This window comes from Pteropus vampyrus, unplaced genomic scaffold, assembly GCF_000151845.1.
Source record: "Pteropus vampyrus isolate Shadow unplaced genomic scaffold, Pvam_2.0 Scaffold335, whole genome shotgun sequence".
Lineage (NCBI taxonomy): Eukaryota > Metazoa > Chordata > Mammalia > Chiroptera > Pteropodidae > Pteropus > Pteropus vampyrus.
This window is the reverse complement of record NW_011889116.1, coordinates 3,415,902-3,426,561: the sequence shown is the minus strand read 5'-3', so window position 1 is coordinate 3,426,561 and position 10,660 is coordinate 3,415,902.

Here is a 10,660-nt window from a genome sequence, read left to right as displayed (position 1 = left end):
ACATATTGTAAAATTAAAAGCTATTCTCTCATTCATTTATTCCTTTCCCCTTATTTTCATGTAGTTGTCATTTTAGGAATATGGTTTCTATTATAAATAAATCTATTTATTAAAAAAGTTAAATATTGGGGTTCTTCATATAAATATACAGAAGTGAAATAATTGGGTCTTTTTTGGTCTCTTGTTATAACCTCTGTTTAAAGTCTACTTTATCTGGTATAAGTATTGCTACAACAGCTTTTTGTTTGTCTGTTTGTTTTCATTTTTATAAACCATAATTATTCATCCCTTTATTTCCAGTGTGTGTGTGTCTTTCAATCTGAAGTGAGTCTTTTGTAGGCAGCATATGTAAGGGTTTTGTTTTCTTATCCATTCGGCCACCTTATTTTTTGATTGGAGCATTTAATCATTTACATTTAAAGTAATTGTTGATAGATATGATTATTGCTATTTTATTATTCACAACTTTGATCTATTTTTCCTCTTTTCTTTTTCTTAAAGAAGTCTCTCCAACATTTCTCGTAATATTGGCTTGGAGGTGATGACCTCCTTTAGCTTTTCTTGTCTGGAAAGCTCTTTATCTGTCCTTCGAATCTAAATATTAGCTTTGCTGTGTGAGTAATCTTGGTCATGCATCATTGCTTTATTCCACTTTGAATATTTCCTGCCAATCCCTTCTGGCCTGCAAAGGTTCTGTTGAGAAATCAGTTGACAGTCTTATGGAAGCTCCCTTGTAAGTAACTAAATGCTTTTCTCTTCTGCTTTTAAGATTCCCTCTTTATCTTTAAGCTTTGCCATTTAATTATGATGTATCTTGGTGTGGAACACTTTGTTTAGGACTCTCTGAGCCTCCTGGGCTTGTATATCTATTTCTTTTGCCAGGTTAAGAAAGTTTTCAGTCATTATTTCATTAAATAGGTTTTCAATTGTTTGCTCTCTCTCTTCTAGTATCCTTATGATGTGAATGTTGTCCCACAGGCCCCTTAAACCATCTTCATTTGGGGGAGTCCTTTTTTTCTTGCCATTGTTTTGATTGGGTGTTTTCTGCTACCTTACCTTCTAAATTACTGAATTGAACATCTGTTTCATCTATCTATTGTTAATTCTACCTAAGGTATTCCTCATTTCAGATATTGTACTCTTCATTTCTGACTAATTATTTTTATGTTTCTTTTTTATCTCCACATTTATGATTTCTATCTTTTTGTTAAAATTATCACTGAGTTTATCTACTCTTCCCTAAAGTGCATTGAGTATCCTGATAACCAGTGTTTTGAGCTCTGCATGTGGTAGATTACTTGTCTCCATTTTGTTTAGTTCATTTTCCAGAGTGTTGTTCTGTTCTTTCATTTGGGACATGTTTCTTTGCTTTCCCATTTTGTCTGCCTACTTGTGTTTGTTTCTATGTATCAGGCAGGGCTACTATGTTTCCCAGTGTTAATAGAGTAGCCTTATGAAGTAGATGTGCTGTGGGTCCTATTGGCAGAGTCTTCCCTGGTCACCTGAACCAAGTCCTCCAGTTATGTCCCTTGTATGGGTTGTATGTCCCCTCCCATTGTAGATGAGTTTTGGTTGTGGTATCCTCATCAAAGAGAAGGATTGACTCTAAAGCTGATTGTTTATGGTGACTGGCTTTGACCTGTGGAGGAGCTATTGTGTAAGAGTGAACCCTACAAAGCACAATTTGCTTAATCAGGGCTCTGGTGCCTGCCCTCTCTGCGCTTTGAGTGTGTCACCCTTAGATATAACCCCTGGTGATGCTCTGGCACAGACCAAAGCCAGCCAGTAGGCTAAAAGGCTGGAACCTTTTGGGAGGGGCCCTGCTGCAGGCCGAGTTCAGTTGCAGCTTGTGTCCTGCCTGGGGCCATCTGGCATGAGCAACCAAGCGATCTGCAGATGGTTGCCTATCATACTAGGCTTGGAAGTGCTTTGAGAGGTCACATTGCAAACTGATCCCTGCTGCCACTAGTGCTGGGCTTGGGGATGTTTGTCAAGAGTTATAGATCATGCTGAGGCCGGATGCTGCTTTTTTGGGTTTTGTGAATCTTTGAGAGATTTTATGAGAGTCCACAGCATAATCTAATATAGGCTGTTTGTATGGAAAGCCACTGGAAGCATCTTAGGTGGGCCTGTACTTTCGAATGGGCAGGATCTCGGGAAATCACCAAGGCAGGGTGACAAGTGTTAGCTGTTAGCTTAGATATGGCACCTGCCTGGGTATGAAAGCCTGTCATGGGAGGGTTCAACAAAGGAAATTAAATTCTGTCAACACTTCTGTCTGGAAGAAAGCTTCCCCTTCAGCCCTCGTTCTGAAGCCAGACAAATTGGTTACTTTCCATATATCCTTGGCACTATTTGAGTTGCTGTTCCAGAGCTGGAACCCAGAGCAAGTAAGTTTATCTGTGAGTAATTCCAAGTATGGACTCCTTAAGAGGAAAGTTTGCAACTCCCTCAGTCCTTAGCCTCACTCCGCCACAATCTCTGCTGGTTTACACAGCCAAAGTTATGGGGACTTCTCTTCCTGGTACTGAATCCCTGGACTGGGGAGCCTGGTGTGGATCTGGCACCCTTTACTCTTCCAGGGGTCCTCCACAGCAGATATTTCTCCCGATTCTCAACTACCACATGTGGGTGTTGGGCTAGCCCATTTTGCATTTCTGTTCCTCCTATCAGTCTCTAGGTGGCTTCTTTTGGATGTTCCTATTTTTAGGATTTCTGTTCATCTAGACTTCAGGCAACTCTCAATAATGATGGTCTGTTGTTTAGTTGTAATTTTGATGTGGCTGTGAGAGGAGGCAAGCACAGCATTTACCTACTCCACCATCTTGACCAGAAACCTGTTTTAACTTTTAAAACTTAACTATTATTGTCCTGTCCAGTATTCCTCAACCCTTATTTTGGAAACTAGTCCAACCCCTACTCCAGCCAGCTTGTTACCAAAGACTTTTATTTTTTATGTTCTCGTTAGCCTTTATTCTCTAGGCCACAGGTAAAAGATCAAGGCATTAGTATTTGACTGCAAGCTTGCCTAATTATTTTCTTCTATAGAGGTTTTGAATTTATAATCCAAGAGAACAATGTCTCTTTTATGGTAAAACTATAAGTTAAATCCTTAGAAGCTATTGGCAACTGCAAATAGTGTCATATAGCAAGAGCTGATTTGTGGTGAAAGACAATGAAACATATTCAGAGACAAATAGTTCTGAGTGACAACATTTGGATTTCTGTTCCAGTTGCTCCTGAGACAAAGTTACTCTCCTGTCATTTCCACAGCTTGGTTGTTCAATTCTTCTTTGAATTAATGAGCTAATAATCTCATTTAAAGCTAGTTTTGGTTGAGTTTCTAAAACTTGCATCAATAGGAGTCTTATTTTAAACACAGTATTGAATATCTTTGAGCATAGAACATGATCTATATTTGAGAAGAACATGATCTACATGTTTAAAGAAACTGAAGGAAATGGCCTTGATAAGACATCAAGTTTTAGCTTATTTCTGAAGAAAATTAATTGTGAGAAAGATGGCCAGAGAGTTACAATCATATGAAGAAGCAGATGAATCTCACCATAAAAAAAAGAAAAAGAAAAAGAAACAAAGAAAAGCTTGGAACATTATGAAAATCTCTGTATAGAAAAGAAAACATATTAAAAGAAATGCATAGAAAACAGAGATTTAACATTTGATACAAGTTTTACTAATTTTAGTGAAGCTAGGCAAAATTGACGAATTTGGTGAGAAAATAGATTATGCAACATCATGTTTTAAGTATGACATGCAAATAATGCAGCAGTTTCTAGAGTAGTCCATTCTTAAAATATTCAAGGAATTTTTCATGGCTGAAACATAAGCAAACCTAAAAAAAAAAACTTGTTTTAGTGTGCCATCAATGGCAATTTTTCATCAAATATTTTAATGATGTAGAATGTCCTATCCACCCTTTTGTGTAAGAATTTGTAGTCTTGTGATTGGATTCTTCAACATGGTAATTCTCTGGCTCAAAAACTATATATTTTTTGAAATATATTTGACCAAAACTAATGTTATTCAGATTGATCATCTATTTCCATTACCTGATTATGGTGTTCTATGACTATGTATTTTTTTTTTTTTACTAACAATGTAATCCATCTTCCAAGGGTAAATATTTATTATAATTGAGGATATGTAAAGTGAGATTAAAATGTCTAAAAAATCAAGAAAGCTTTACAATTTCTGGTCAATATGATGTAGTAGGTAGACTGTGCTTGCCTCCTCACACAACCACATCAAAATTACAACTAAACTAAGAACAGCCATCATCGAGAGTCACCTGAGGTCTGGGTGAACAAAAGTCCTACAAAGGGGGATGTACATAAGAGACCACCAAAGACTGGTAAAAGGAGCAGGGACATGAAACCAGCCAGTCCCATAACTGTGTTTGGTGGTTGAGAATCAGAAGATAAATCTCAGCTGTGGAGGTCTCCCCTGAGGAGCAAGGGGTCCCAGCCCCAAACCAGGCTCCCCAGCCCAGAGTTACAGTGCTAGAAAGAGAAGTCCCCATAACTTCTGGCTATGAAAATCAGTGGAAATTCTGGTTGAGTGAGACTAAGGGCTGTGGCAGTCACCAACATTCCTCTTAAGTGGCCCGCATGCAGATTTACTCACTGATGGATTCACACACTCTGAGCTCCAGCACTGAAGCATCTGCTCTAAAAGTACCAGGAACATCTGGTGAGGAACTGAATAATCTGGTTTCGAGATGTGGATTGGAATAGCAGTTTTCTACCAGACAGAAGTGCTAGCAAAAACCATTGATTTTTGTTGAGCTCTTCCCCTTCCCAGCATGCAAACATAGGCGGCTGCCATATGTGAGTATCCATAAACCTGTCTAACTCTGATTGTCCTGCCCTGGTGATTATCTGAGACCCTGACCCACCCAACTTGGCCTACCCAAGCTGCTTCCAATGTTTTTTTTTTTTTCCCCATACAAATAGCCTGTCTTACCTCATGCTGGAGACTTTCCTAAAATTTCCCAAAGGTTCATATAACCTAAGCAAGCAGCATCTGGCCTCGAAATATCTCTAACTCTTGCTGTGCAGCTCCAAACCTGGCATTAGTGGCAGCAGAACTCAGTTTGCAACTTGGCCTCTTGAGGCACATTTAAGCCCAGCACAGGTGGTGACCATCTTTAGATTGCTTGGTGACTCTTGCCAAGTGGCCCTGGGCAGTGCACAGGCTGTGGCTGAACTTGGCCTGTGGCCAGGCTCCTTCTTGGAGGCTCTTAGGGAGGCACATCCAGAGCTAGAGCACCACTCAGGGCTGCATCCAAGGACTACACATCTAAAGGGCAGATTGTGCAGGCACCAGAGTCTTGCTAAAGTGAATCCTGCTCCATAGGATCAGACCCTCACTGGCCAGTTCTCAAACCAATTAGCCTGAGTGTTGATCTCTCTCACTGACATGCAACCAGCAGCTAAGGCTCAATTACAACAGGAGGGTACAAACAACCCATACAAGGGACACACCTGGAACATTTGGCTCAGGCAACCAGAGAAGATTGCACCATTGGGCCCCACAGGACAGCTACTACATAAGGTCACTCTACTAAGACCAGGAGACATAGCAGCCCTACCTAATACATAGAGCCAAACACAGGGAAGCAGTTAAGCAGCTAATAAGAAGAGAAAGAAACATGTCTCAAATAAAAGAACAGAACAAAGCTCTAGAAAATGAAGTAAACAAGAGAGGAAACAAACAACCTACCAAATACAGAGTTCAAAATAGTGATTATAAAAATGCTCAATGACCTTAGCAGAAAAGTAGATGAACTCAGTGAGGACTTTAATAAAGAGATAGAAAGAATAAAAATAGAAACAGAAAACATAAAAAAAGAATCAGTCAGAAATGTAGACTACAATGACTGAAGTGAGTAATACATTAGAGGGGATCAACAGTAGATTACATGAACCAGAGGATCAAATTTTCAATTGAGAAGATAAATAGCAGAAAATTCCCAATTGAAACAGCCACAAGAAAAAAGAAACCTAAGAATGAGAATAATTTAAGGGGCTTCTTGGACAACATCAAGCCTACCAACATTTGCATCATAAGAGTATTGGAAGGAGAAGAGGAATTGCAAGGAATTGAAAACCTATTTGAACAAACAATGACAGAAACTGTCCTAACTTGGAAAATAAAATAGACACCCAAGTGCAGGAAGTGTAGATTGTCCCAAACAAGAAGAACTCAAAGAGGCCCACAGCAAGACACATCATAATTAAGATGCCAAATGTTAAAGACAAAGAATCTTAAAAGCAGCAAGATCAAAACATCTAGTTACTTACAAGGGAGCTCCCATAAGATTGTCAGATGATTTCTCAGCAGAACTTTTGCAGGCCAGAAGGGATTGGCAGGAAATATTCAAAGGAGTAAAAAGTAAGAACCTACATTCAAGATTATTCTACTCACCAAAGCTAAGATTTGGAATTGAAAGACAGATAAAGAGATTCTCAGACAAGAGAAAAGCTAAAGGAGTTTATCACCACCAAACTAGTATTATAAGTAATATGAAAGGGACTTCTTTAAGAAGAAGAACAAAAAAAAAAGAGAGAGAAAATATAAATAATAAAATGGCAATAAGTACATATCTATTAACAATTACTTCAAATGAAAAATGAGTAAATGCTTCAATCAAAAGATAGCATGTCTGAATGGATAAGAAAACAATCCCTTGCATATATTTACCTACAAGAGACTCGCTTCAGATTGGAAGACACACACACAGACTGAAAGTACAGAAGGAAAAAGATATTTCATGAAAATGTTAATGAAAAAAAAATCTGGCATAGCAATGCTTATACCAGACAAAATAGACTTTAAAACAAAGACTATAATAAGAGACAAAAAAAGACCCAGTAATTTTACTTTGGAGTATTTTTCCAAAGTAAACCAAGTACTGCTTTGAAGAGACATGTGCATCTACATGTTGATTGCAGTATTATTTATAGTAGTCAAGAGGCATCCTGGTGTCCAACGGTGGATAAATGGATAAAGAAGAGGTGGCACATATACAATGGAATATTATTTAACCGTAAAAAAATTTAAAAAGAGTAAAATTTTGCCATTCACAACAACATAGATGGACCAAGAGTATATTGTGCTGAGAGGAGTAAGTCAAAAAAGAAAAGACAAAGCCATGATTTCACTTACATATGGCATCTAAAGAGCAAAGTAAACAAACAAAATAGGAATAAACTCATAGATACAGAGAACATTTTGATAGTTGCCAAATGGGAGGGGTTTCAGGGGCTGAGTGATAAAAGAGAAGAGATTTAGAAATACAAATTTGTAGAAATACAAAATATAGTTACAAAATAGTCATGAGGATGTAAGGTATTGCATAAGAAATATAGACAATAATATTGCAAAAACTATGTATAGGGTCAAATGGATACTAGATTTATCTATGGGATCACCTCATAAGTTATATAAATGTGTAATCACTATGTTGTACACCTGAAAATAATATAATGTATTCCAACAATAATTGAAAATAAAAAAATATATATTTAAAAAGCAAACTTTACAAATATATTTGTGTGTAGTAGCTATGCTGTTGTAATAAGTAAATTACCTTTGATACTACTAGTTTGAAGTAAATGTCATTTGTTTTGATACATCTGAAGAAATTATATTATTTTCTTGGGATCATGTTTTGTATAACAACATATTTTAACTTCACCCCTTTTTGAAGTTAACTTTGCAACTGATGGCAAATGTTAAGTTTGTAACAGAAAGTTTTGTGATAGTTTGTACAGTAACTTGCTCCTAAAATGCCATTTGCAAATGTATATTGAATTAATGTGAAGTATAATAACCTTTCCAGTCTTATTTATCCTTCAGACTATATACTGCACTCGGATCTCAAGAGAGTATTTTCTAGATCTCATTTCAGGAATGAAAATCTTTTAATTAAGCAATCCCAAATTCCATATAGTAAATCGATACATTTCTAATTTAGCAAAGGTTTATTATAAGAATTTAGTTTGATTACATACTTAAAATAACAGATTTACCTTACCAAGTAAAATAAAAAAAAATAAAGTAGATTAATCACCATTATATCAAGCTCATTACTATCCACCCTCCAGAGATCTTATCCTTACAGACAAAAAGACAAAAATGTTTGTGGGAAAGATCCTTACAATATATATGCAGATATTTACATAATCTCATCTTGCCTACCCAATTGGATGGTCAGGATGTAACACTTATCTCAATTATGTATACTCTTGCTAAGCCCTTTAGCACTGGATTATGTATGAATTGAATGAAAGTGTCTGAAGAGCCCTATGAAGTAAGGTTCCCAGCCTCCATCCCATCTATTCTGATGTCCTTCTCCATTAGAGAAAACTTGCAATACTGAGAACCTAGAAAGTTCCTGCCTAAATAAATGGTCTTTTCAGACTTACTATATAGAAAGGTCTTAAGAGAAAGCCCTTATGGTTGGAAGGTAGACTAAATGACTTATCTAACAGCTGCATTAATATAGAATGTGCATATTTTTACTTAGTTTGTAAACAAATTTGAGACAGCTTGAGGATGCACTGATGGATATCTGGGAGTGTTTTAATCACCTATCACCTATCATTCCTTGGTTTTATCTCTGTCCAAAATCATCACAAGTTTAACTACCATAAAATATATATTTAGCTATCTTGTTAAAATTAACAAAAATCTCTGGAACATGGAGAAAATTTTCTGTTAAGTCCAGATATTTATGCTATTGGAGTGGATCTTTATCAGACTGAGTTCCAATAAGCCAAGAATACCAGGTACCTTGAAGGATTTAGGAGGAAAGGGAGAGGATCTCTGCCGACAATGGTGAAGGAAATACAGGGAACACTGGAACGTGAATTTTAAGATTTTGGTAGGAGAGATACATTTTACAATTTATATCTTGGCATAGTGGTATATATTCTATATTGTGTTAAAATTAAGCTATAAAGAAACTTGTTAAGGTATGATATAGAATGTTTAAATGAAACCTTTGGAATATATATTGTGAAGTATGTCCAATTTTTTTTTTTTTTTGCTCACCTGGAATTAGTTCATAAAATTAACACATATCTTCCTAAGTATTGTGTTAATAGGAGAGAGAATAAGTAAACTCGCACTAGGAAAAATAGTAAATGTCCTTTGATGCTTCTGAAAACGTGCATTTTCCAAAGTGACTAAGAAGTCACTTAATCAGTAGAAGAAATATTTCCTAGCTCAAAAATTTTACATGAAGATGGATATTCCATGACTTTGAAACAGTCTGTTTCCCGTCATTTATTAATGAAACCTGAAAAAAAAAAAGAATAAGGCCCATGAAGTAGAGAGCAATCCAGAGAAGCTGGCAATGAACAATAAGAAGCACAGTTGGGAGGACCATTTGACATATAGAAATGACTGAGATTGCCTTGGGTTGATTCAATCAAGGGTTTTTCCTCATTGCTAACTTCTGCCCTTCTCCCTAACAGTACAGAGAGTTCAGTTAAATTAACTCAGGTCATTTCCTGGCTAAAGGTCTGGCTTATTATGATCTCTATCTTTATATTTGCTTCTCCTTGAATTTGCAGTTGACCCTAATATCCATCTTCATTTTTTGGTATGAAAGGAATTGCCTTTCCACTTGCTGCAAGCTAGGATTAGGATGCAATTTTCGTAGACACAGTACCAACTCCATCCCTCCCATGGAATTGTAGATAAAGGATGATATGGAGAATAATATTTAATATCAAGATGGGCTATTTGAATTCAGTAATTTCTGATGCCAGTTGCAATTTTCTGAAAGTCTCTCAGACAAGAGATCTCTGCATGATTAATGGAAAAGTTGTGAGCACCTACGGCTAAAATCACTCAAAATTAGTTTATCAATTTTACATCTGTTAAAAACTCCTGCAACTGAATCTTAAGTATCTGCCCGGTATGTTTGCTTTATTTTATTTTATTTTTCTCCATATTTCTAGTCTTGTGCAGAAATGTTGCAGTTAAAATGGGGGGACTAGGGCAAAAATCACACATATATTTAGAGGGGAAAAACTGAAAATGTTTCCATAAATCAGGGTTGAAACAAGTAGATGGCACCTCTGTCTTTTTCCCTCAGGGCTTTTTTGTGCTCCAGGGGATTTCAGCTCTCTGCTAAGTGGCTCACCTCTAACATTCTTTGCCATCACCAAAAAGCTGTGCCTCCTTGCTCGGCATAATTTTTGCCTCTCTTCTTTGGGTGTTGATTCTTCCTAGCAGCTGGGAAGGCATCTTGCTTTCATTACTCTTTCCTTGAAACTTGTCAAGTGAAGCAGAGCTGCCTATTAGAGCAGTGGTGATGTCACTCTGTATTCTTGCAAGAGCCCCTAGTCTGAGTTTGAGAGGTGGGAGGTGACTAAATATTATTTGAATACTTATAACCATGCCTCCTTCAACAGAGGCTAGATCAAAAGCTTCCACTCTGGTGACAACTACAGTATGAAAGTTTTTTATTAGCTCTCATATCAATTCCTTCTCTTTTGCTGTATAAAATTAAAGAATCTCTAGGTCCTTTTGATGTCATGTAGTCCAGTGATTTTCAAATACTTTTTATCTGAGGCATGGTGAGCAATACAGTTTACATTACAACAGTACACACATGTGTAAATAT